The sequence below is a fragment of the Crocodylus siamensis genome, chromosome 4 (genome assembly GCF_052110815.1).
Source record: "Crocodylus siamensis isolate JL-2025a chromosome 4, ASM5211081v1, whole genome shotgun sequence".
NCBI lineage: Eukaryota > Metazoa > Chordata > Crocodylia > Crocodylidae > Crocodylus > Crocodylus siamensis.
In genome coordinates, this window is record NC_143398.1 from 7,160,597 (window position 1) to 7,171,003 (window position 10,407).

Here is a 10,407-nt window from a genome sequence, read left to right on the forward strand (position 1 = left end):
TGCTGCTCCATCCATTGCTCCAGCTGCAGCAGCAACTGGGGTCTCCGGGCTCCCTCTGCCTTCCACCTCCTGCCTCCGCCCAGCACAGCACAGCACAGCCCACAGTGCCAGGGGAGCCTGCAGCTGGGGGAGCCCAGGTGGTTCATTGCAGCAAGGAAGACTTTACTGGTGGCGACGCCAGCTTTTGCTGAAAGGATGCTTAAGCTTCCCAGAAGAACTGCACCGCCGCTGGAGACAAGTGTTTTTCCAAATTCAAGTGCTTGCATGTATGGCTCGTTGGTCTAGGGGTATGATTCTCGCTTTGGGTGTGAGAGGTCCTGGGTTCAAATCCCAGACGAGCCCTTTATGGCTTGTAGGGGCAAATGGCACCTTGGGGCAGCTGACAGATGTTTGTTAGGGACCTGATGCAGTGCTCAATGCTGGTCCTGGTGCCCTATTGGTTGTAGGCATCCTGGGTGCATTTCTCCTCTGTGCATTTTTTGAGTAAGGATATCATCCTCTTGCTCTGCTCATCCTTGGTGCAACAGCAACTGTAGTACTGTGACCAGTTTCGGGTGCTGCGCTTCAGGAAGTGCATGGCAAAGCTCAAGAGAGTCCAAAGGAGGACCACGTGCATGATTACAGGCCTAGAGACCAGGTCGTATTAGGGGAAGCTGAAAGACTAGGAACTGATCAGCCTGGAGAAGAGAAGACTCAGAAGGGACTTGGTGGCAGCCTATAAGTGTATCAGGCCTGGGGGAGCATCTGTTCACCAAGGGCCCCCAGGGGAGGACAAGAAATAATGGGCACAAGCTCACTGAGGATTGCTTCAAGTTAGACATAAGGAAAAACTTCTTTACTAGTCGAGTGCCGATGGTTTGGAACAGGCTTCCCCGAGAGGTGGCCTTCAAAAAGCATCTCCACCCTGGCGATCTTCAAAAAGCGGCTTGATGCCCACCTGGCTGGGGTCATCTGATCCCAGCAGTCTTTCCTGCCCAAGTGCAGGGGGGCTGGACCCGACGATCTGTAAGGTCCCTTCGAGCCCCCAACAACTATAAAGCTATGAAGCTGTGAATGTTGAAGGGGTAAAAAAAGAAGAATTTGCAAAAATGTGTAACAGTCAAACATCTGGGATCGCCAAAGATAACAGCAGATGAGCCCCCATTCCCCGCTGAAAGCAGACAGCCTTCTTGCGTTCATCAAAGGGTCTGTGCAGTCTCCAGAGCAGTGAGTCCTGTAGCCCCCCGCACCTTTAAGCTGCCACATCCACCTCTCTACCTTTGCAGACAAATTATTCTGGAAAAGGGACTCGTGAGTCTCTACATAATGCACACCTGCTTCAAAGTCTCAGTCTTCTTGCCCTTGTCTTGCGTTGACATGTCAGCTTGTTTAATGGTACCGGGTGTCCCTGTCAGCCACACAGACCCTCTGCCTCTTGCTGGTTTGTGCCATTAAAAGACGTGTGGAGAAGGGATGCACCCGTCAGAGAAAGTTCTTTCTGCCTGGTGCGCTCTTCAGGGAGAAGCAGAAGCAGATGCGAGAAGGAAGGTCTCTGCTCCCATCCTCTGCTCTGTGTCGGTGTGTGATGAGATAGAGCTGGGGAGCTGCTGTTTATTAGGAGCCTGGCGGGCTTCTCAGGTGATAAGCCACAGCTTAATAGGAAGGTTTCTAGGTTCCCTTCCCCAGGTTCCCTTCTGATATAAGGTGTAGCTCAGGATGTATCTCCAGGTCAGTCTGGATCTGACCTACCTGTGAGCTCAGGCTGTGGTGGAAAGGTGTCTCCATGACAGGACAGCTCTGTGGGCATGTCTACACAAGACGCTAAATGCACAGTAGACTAATTCCACTGCGCATTAGTGCATCATGCCAGAAGCCGTGCTAATGTGCGCTAATGCGCAGTAGAATTAGCCTACTGTGCATTAGCGTGCACCGGCATTACTGCCTGTTACTGTGCATTGAGTTAGTACCTGTTATTACTTTGCTCAGTAACTACGGTGCATTAATGCACTTGTAGACATGTCGTATCTGAGCTAGGAGCTCTGGGGTGATAAGTCCTGGGTCCCCTTTGAATAAGGTCAGTCGCTCTCTGTCCTCTTGCCCGTCCACTTATCAGTGTCACTCCCCTGTCCTCCCTTCCTCCTCTGCCTGTGTGTCCCCAGTCATCATCTTCTCTCCCTGTACATGCTTCCCAACTGCCTTGCTCCCTTCTCCCCTGAAAAGACAGTCAAGACACCTGTTCCTATTCCCCCACTTCCAACACATCCCTATCCCACCAGGCTTATGCTACAGATTCTGGCCTTTGTGTGTTTTAGCAGTCTTCACATAATGTGCCCGTGTATAATAAAAAAGGCCTTTGCACATTATACCATTACTAGTGTAAAATCCTGTCAAAAATGACGGGCAAAAATAGGATGCTTGTTATAGGGTACTACATTTCTGTTATCCACTGTGCCATTACCAACTTGAGCTGTTCTGCCTGGTCTTCTTGTATACAACGGGTATCCATCAACATGTCCTCGGTAAACTCCTTTGACTATTTCTTGAGACATTGATAATTTTCCATGCACGGTGCATTTGGATTCAGTCCTCCACATGGTCCGTGAATCACACCTCTCATCACAATGATTTCTGCTGGACAGACACTGTGCCGTTGTACGACCGAATGTTTGTTTTAAGGGTCTGGTAACGCTCATTGTGCCGATTCGTCATCAAATCCCACAGATACTCTGGAAATGGTCTTCTTGGAGGCAGAATCACTTTACTCTTACGACAACTACTCCGGAATTGGCAATCTGACGGACTTTCAGCTTGGAAGTTTGAAGAGTTACAAAATCGGCACACCGTGTTCATCAATCCACAACTGTGTTCCTCCGTCTCATCTTCAGTGACTCTGTTGTTGCCTACTCTTTCAGCCTGTCTTCTCTTGTCTCTGCAAACCCTTTGCCTTTCCATTGCATCTCTTCGACGACGTCCTCTTTGCTCACCTGTTTCATTTTGTCTTGCTCTTGCCATTCTTTCGGCATTCAATTGCCGTCTATTCTCTGTTTCACCTCGGTAAGGGTGTTATGGGTTAAAGTTAAAGTAAGGGCGTTAAGGGACAATTTTTGCTTGGACACCAGGAGTACACCATAACTAATTGAAATCAGTCACTAAAAGTCCAGAACAGTGAGCACAAATACGGTTTTTTGAGTGTGACAGACAAAATGACAAAGACACAAAGGAAGCAAATTCAGAGATTCATAGATTGTAAGGCCAGAAGGGACCCTGGAAGATCATCGGGTCCAGCCCCTTGCACAAGCAGGTAATACAACCGGGGTCAAGTGAGCCCAGCGAGGTGACTCTCCAGTCTGCTCTTGAAGACTTCCCGGGTAGGCGATTGCACCACCTCTGGAGGGAGCTTATTGCACAGTGTGGACACCCTGACTGTGAAGGAGTTTTTCCTAATGTTGAGCCTGAATCGGTCTTCCAGGAGTTTGTAGCTGTTACTCCTAGTTTTCCCCAAGAGTGCCCTGGTGAACAGTTGCTCACCGAGCCCTTGATTCATAGATTCACAGATTCATGGATGTTAGGGTCAGAAGGGATCTCAACAGATCGAGTCTGAGCCTCTACCTAAGCAGGAAAGAGCACTGACCCCAGCCAGATGCCTGTCCAGCCTTCCCTTACAGACCCCCAAGGTAGGGGAGAGCACCACTTCGCTTGGAAGCCTATTCCAAATTATGGCCTCCCTTACCATGAAGAAGTTTTTCCTGATATCCAGCCTAACTCTGCTCTCTGTCAGTTTGTGACTATTGTTCCTTGTTATCCCAAGAGGCGCCCTGGTGAGCAGAGCATCTCCGATCCCTTGCTGCGTCCCACTAATGAATTTGTAGGTGGCCACAAGATCACCTTTCAGCCTTCTCTTGCGGAGCATGAAGAGGTCCAGGTCCCTCAGTCTCTGCTCATAGGGCTCGTCCTGTAAGCCCCTAACCATACGAGTGGCCTCCTCTGGACCCTCTCAAGTCTATCAGCATCCTTCTTGAAGTGCGGTGCCCAAAACTGGATGCAGTACTCCAACTGCGGTCTGAGCAATGCCGCGTAGAGGGGAAGGATCACCTCCTTGGATGCTGATGCATGATAAAATGCAGATAGCTTTGCTGACTCACGTTCACATTGGTGTCCACTATGACTCCGAGACCACTTTCTGCTCCTGTGCTGCTAAGAGGGTCACTTCCCAGCCAGTAGATGTGCTGGATATTTTTGCGCCCTAGGTGCAGCACTCTGCACTCGTCCTTTGTTGTACTGCATCCTATTGTCGTCTGCCCACTTTTTTAACCTGTCCAGGTCCACCTGCAATCATTCCCCACCCTCTGGAGTGTGCACTTCACCCCACAATTTAGTGTTGTCCACAAACTTGGACAGAGTATATGTCACACCCACATCCAAGTCACTGATGAAGATATTGAAGAGTACAGGTCCAAGGACCGAACCCTGCAGGACCCCACTGCCCACATCCTTCCAGGTCGACACCGACCCATCTACTACCACTCTCTGGGTGCGACGGCTAAGCCAATTTGCCACCCACCGGACCGTGTAAACGTCTATGTTGCAGCCTCTTAATTTATTTATGAGAATAGGGTGAGATACCATATCGAAGACCCTGCTAAAATCCAAGAAAATGACATCTGCCTCTACTCCTGCATCTAAGCATTTTGTGGCCCTCCCATAAAATGAAACCACATTGGTCAGGCATGATCTACCTGCTATGCATCCATGCTGGTTTCCCTGCTGCATTATTTTTCCCCACTGGACTCCCACAAATATGATCCTTCATAATCTTTTCAAAGACCTTTTCAAGGATAGAGGTGAGACTGACTGGCCTATAATTACTCAGATCCTCCTTCCCCTCCTTCTTGAAAATAGGGACCACACTGGCCCTTTTCCAGTCCTCTGGGACCTGACCCGAGCACCACGAGCGCTCAAACAGCCGTGCCAGCGGTTCTGCTGTGACACCGGCCAATTCCTTCAGCACCCTTGGATGCAGCTCATCTGGGCCTGCTGATTTGAACACATCCAGCCCATCCAAGTGACCCTCCACCAAGTCAGCGCCAACAGTTGGTGGGCTGGTGTTCCTCTGATGCCCATCTAGGAACCCGTTAGGAGACTTATCTTGAGCCCTGTTCAGAAACACCGAAGCAAAAAACTCATTGAATAGCTCAGCCTTGTCCCCCTGTCGTCACTAATTGCTCCTCCTTGTTCAGTAGGGTCCTATGCTGCCCTGCACCTTCCTTTTACTCCCATCATACCTAAAAAAAAAGACTTTTTGTTGTCTTTAATTTGTGTTGCCAGCCCCAGTGTCAATTTGTGTGGATGTACGCCTCTGGTATTATAGAGGATGGCAGAGAGAGATACTTCCTAACATACAATTAATAGACCCAGTCTGAGTGGTCTGTACAGATTATGGCCTGTGGATTATGATGGCTCTTGTTCCTACAGTCATCAGCCACTACAGAGGCCTTAATCCATATTAAAGAGCACTGTGATGGTTATGTGATTGCATTGTTTGTTTGCATGTTGTATGTTGAAGAGACGTCCACGGACAAGGGGGTCATTTGCTGCTGAGACAATGACCATTCCTGCCTGCTGCTGGGACTAGCCGGGAACTGAGACAAAAGCACTGGCCAGGTATGGGAGAGAAAAATATTAGTTTGTTTTAAGCTTTCATTTTTTTATGCTCTGTCCTCCCTAGGTGGGTGGTAGTGCTTTTTCCCTTATTGTTAAAGTTGGAGGGGTTTTTTATCCTTAAATTGAGCTGTCCTGTAATTGGGTATCTCACCTTGTGGGAAGTTTGCACCCTCACAGCCTTGGCCAACTCAAGAGTTTCATAACAAGCCTCAAGACGATACATCTGATTTTTCCAAGGCTGTGAACACCCGCAGTGAGTTACATGGGTACAGAAACCAGGCCAATGTCTCTCCTGGTTTTCATTATAATGACAGCTTATGGCCTTCATGGTCCTTAAGGCACATGTATTACATGTATTGTGTGGCTTCAGACTTGCCATGTCTTGTTCTTTCCCTGTGTGCCTGAACAAAAAGCTGTCAACCCACCTTTGATGACAATGCCTCGAAAATCCAGGAGGTATGAACTGAAGGTCCAGAAGGTATGGTTCATGGGCCACACAGGATATCAACTATGCTCCTTCTTCCAGCAGCCTTGGAGAGTCCTGCTGACATTTGGTGAGAGAGGTTTCGAGCAAGGCTGGTCTGTAGATGGCACGTTGTCAAAGGAGCGCTCCATTAGAAGCTAGGCAGGTCCTTCTTGCTCTCCTGTCTCACGACAAGCCCTTCCCACCTGGACAGAGCTGTCCACAACGTCCGGCATCCCATTTGCACGGCACCCTTTACATTGCAACAGCCACTCTGGAGCCCTCCCTTCTCTAGCGTTTTACTGGCATTTTCTTCTATTTGTATTGACTCTGCTGATGAGTGTTGGCCTCCCTAGATGGACATCTCGCCTGCAGTGTTGGCTGACTCAGGCAGGCAGTTTGTATGTTAATTCCTGCAATTACTCGCACGCTCCCAATTCCTGTTCTTTATTTCCTTTTATAGTTGCTGCAAAACCCCCTCCCGCAGTCAGAGCCATTAGCTCCATTCTGTGCACCAAGGAGAATGGACAAGGTGGCTGTGCACCACAACCAATATATTTGCATTATGCTCATTATGACACAGGCACCTCGTTTCATTCTGACTCTGCATCAAAGGGGAAACAGATCTCTTCCAATTTAAGGGCAATAAAGAAATGCTGAAATAAAACAGCATGAAGGAGAGGCATAAGAGCTGTCACATATCCAAGCCTTCATTACCCATCTTGTTTGATGAAACGTACATCATGTTCTTGTCTGCTGTCTCGTTTGAAGAGCTGATGCTCTCCCATCAGCTCTGGGTGATGGCACCAGGTCATCTGAAGAACCAAAGAACATGTGGAAACATTTATTTGGGTTTTCTGGTTCATCTCACCAAGGTCCAGATCAGAATGGCTCTCCACAGCACAGTCACCTCTACTTTGGATTTTCCCTGTATTAAATTCCATGTAAAAGCTACTCTACGGCATGGCTGCAAAATGAGACACTCGTGGGTAGACCTTTAATGGTATGGAAATGCCCTCTGCTTCTTTTGGTGTCTGTGGTCACTGTTTAAGCACTACCGATATTCTCAGATCCACCCATCAGCTCCTCCCTAGTTACATGTAAACCATCCTAAGGGCACTTAAAGCATGAACATCCTCATGGTGAAGCCCATTAACTCATGCAAGTGCTCTCTGGGCATCTCAAAGTTACGCCACTTCAGGCAAGGGTCAACTGTGGGCCATACTACCCAGCTTGTGTTAGGGTAACTTCCATCTGCTCCACTGAGGAAAAAAGAGCCATTTGTAGTCTCTCAGCATCCCAAGATGTATCACCAAGAGCAGGGACAGAGCCCAGATGTTCTGGCTCCTAGTCATGCCCCTGCTTGCCAGACCTCCAATGGCAACTCAGAGATGTATTAACCCTTAATGTGAGACCGCTTATGGCATATTTTAGCTTTAACAGCACTTGATAGTTCACAGATTTAGTACGGTCTAAGTGTAATATGGAACTGCACCCTAAGTTTCCACTTATCAGTATGTAGGGAAGCTCCCTATATGCTGATACTACTCCATAGCTTAATAGCTATACAACTCTAGATAAATAAGGCTGGAAGGGCCCCAGGAGGTCATCATGTCCAACCCCCTGCTCAAGGCAACAGTATCCCTGTCTAAACCATCTCAGATAAATGTCTCTCTGGCACTTAAACATTTCCACTGAGAGAGATTCCACAGCCTCTGTAGGTAATCTGTTCCAGTACTTAACCACTCTCAGAGTTAGAAAGTTCTTCCTAATATCCAGCCTAAATCTCCCTTATTGCAATTTAAACCCATTACTTCTTGTCCTGTCCCCTGCGGAGACAGAGAACAATTGATCGCCGTCTTTATAAACAGTCCTTTTTATATTTGGAGACTGCTATCAAATACCTCCCCAGCTTTCTCCTCTTCAGACTAAATAATCCCAGTGCCTCCTATCTTTCTTCATATGTCATGTTTCTCGACTGCTAATCATTTCTGTTGCTGTTCTCAGGGCTCTCACCAATTTGTCCACATCTTTCTTTCAGGTCCCATGTTGGGACAGAGAATCCAAGACGAGGCTTCACCAGTACTGACTGAAATGGAAGAATCAATCCCGGGGACTCACATAGGACACTCCAGTTAATAAACCTTCATAAGCTGTTAGCTTCTTTGCAGCAATAGCACACAATTGACTCATATTCAGCTTGTGGTCCACCATGCCTGCCAGGTCCATTTCTGCAGCACTGCTACTCATCCCCCAGTTTGTTTGTGCAATCGATTGATCCTTCCTAAGTGCAGAACTTCTCACTTGCCTTCATGACATGTCATCCAATCTACTTAACATCTTTTTTTCTAATTTATCGGGGTCACTGAATCCTGAACCTTTCCCCGCAAAGCAGAGGGGGCAAACTCCCCTGTTCCAAAGCCAGATGCAAACCACAGGGCTTCTTGCAGGATGGATCCAGACACACCTCTGGTCATGGGCGACTGGCACCTCCTGAGTCTGGGGGGTCACTTGTAGAAGCCAGCGTCGGCCTACACGTCGCCTATGCCTCTTCTGAGGGGACGAGTGATGGCAGTGGTGTTAACCACATGGGTACCCGAACTGCTGGGATTAATGTACCCATCATTCACCCCTCTATTGCCCACATGCATCCCCAGTGGGGCTCTGCAAGCCAGAATTTGGTGGTGGGCCCTGCCCCCACTTGCCCTGCCCTCAAGTTCCCAGCCACTGCAAGAGTTCTGCAGGCCAGACAATACTGCTCCATGGGATGGATCCAGCCCACGGACCATATCTGTAAAGTGCCTGCTCTTCCTCCCAGCTTGATGCCATCTACAATCTATAAATGTCTACTCAAATCTGAACTTCAGGTTATTAATGAAGATGCAGACCAGTAACAAACCAAGAGCAAGCCTCTGGAGAACCCCACTAGATGACTCCTCCCAGTTAGATGCTTGAGTCATGGATGACCACTGTTCGAGCATGATGATCCAGCCAATTATGCACTCACCTTATAACAGCTTCATCTAGACCGTTTCCTTAGCTTGCTTATGAGAATGGTGTAGGAGACAAGTGTCAAAAACTTCTTCGCTCAAGTCAAGGAATATCACACTGCGTCCTCTCCTCCCATCCACAGATCCCATCACCTTGGCATGTTGATGACTAGGCAGGACTAGCTCTTGACATAGCCCTGTTGACTGTTGTACTTATCACCTTGTTATCCTCTAAGCACTTACAGTTCAATGCCTTGATGATATGCTTCAGTATCCAGCCAGGTATTGAAGTTAGAGTGACTGGCCTATAATTTTTGGAGTCTTTTCAAAGATGGAAATGATAGTTGCCCTTTTCTAGTCTTTTGAGATCTTGTCTGACTTCAACAAGTTCTAAAAGATAATAACTAATTGCTGTGCAATTGCTTCAGCCTATTCCTTGAACATTGTAAGATGAATCTCCATCGGCGCTGCTGGCTTAAAAACATCTGGCTAATCTAAGTAGTTCATAACCTGCTCTTTCCCTCCTCTATCTGTCCCCTGTCCTTGATGCTTACTGTGCTTGTCATCTGATAGTTGACCTTTTTTGTAAAGATTGAAGTAAAAAATGCATTAAATATTGAAGCCATTTTCACATCACCTATTATCTCCCCCCCATTGAGTAAAGACCTACATTTATCTTGTTCCACCTACTTCCAACGTATTTACAGAATACTTTTCCATTGTATTTTATGTCCCTAGCTAGTAGCATCTCAGTTTATCCCTTGGCCTTACTGATTTTATCCCTGTATACTCTTGTACTCACCCTTCGTAATTTAGCCAAGTTGCCATTTAGATTCTCTTTTTAACTCTCAAGTCATTGAAGAACTCGTGATTCAGCCAAGCGGGTCTCTTGCTGCACTTCCTATCCTCCCTTTTGTACTGGGAGACCCTGCTCTTGACCTTTTAATATTGTTTCTTTCAGGAGCTGCCAACTCTCCTGGACTCTCTTTGCTCTTGGACTTGCCTCCCATGGGATCCTGATGGCCAGTTTCCTGGCTTTTTAAACTCTGCCTTTCTAAAGTCCAATCAGATGTTTTATGGTAGTTGAAGGCCAAAAGCCCCCCCAAGGCAAAATACTCAGTATTGTGTCACTGGATGTGTTCCCATGTCATTATCCAATGAGAATAAAACCTTTCTCGTGAAATCACCAGATCGTATGAACCCGGGGGAGCCCTAACCACTGAGCCACATGATCACCCCTCTCTGAGCCAGTGGGTATTTCATTATCTACCTAAAGTAGAAGACCTCCAGCAGGGAAGATGGAGAGACGCCTGC

At 47.7% G+C, this 10,407-nt stretch overlaps 1 non-coding gene across 1 annotated transcript; it reads left to right on the top strand.

Annotated features, from left to right (window-relative positions):
- The first annotated feature begins 270 nt into the window (after positions 1 to 270).
- TRNAP-UGG (transfer RNA proline (anticodon UGG)) lies at positions 271 to 342 on the top strand. Its single transcript has one exon. It is a non-coding gene; the product is annotated as a tRNA-Pro (tRNA).
- The last annotated feature ends 10,065 nt before the right edge of the window (positions 343 to 10,407 follow it).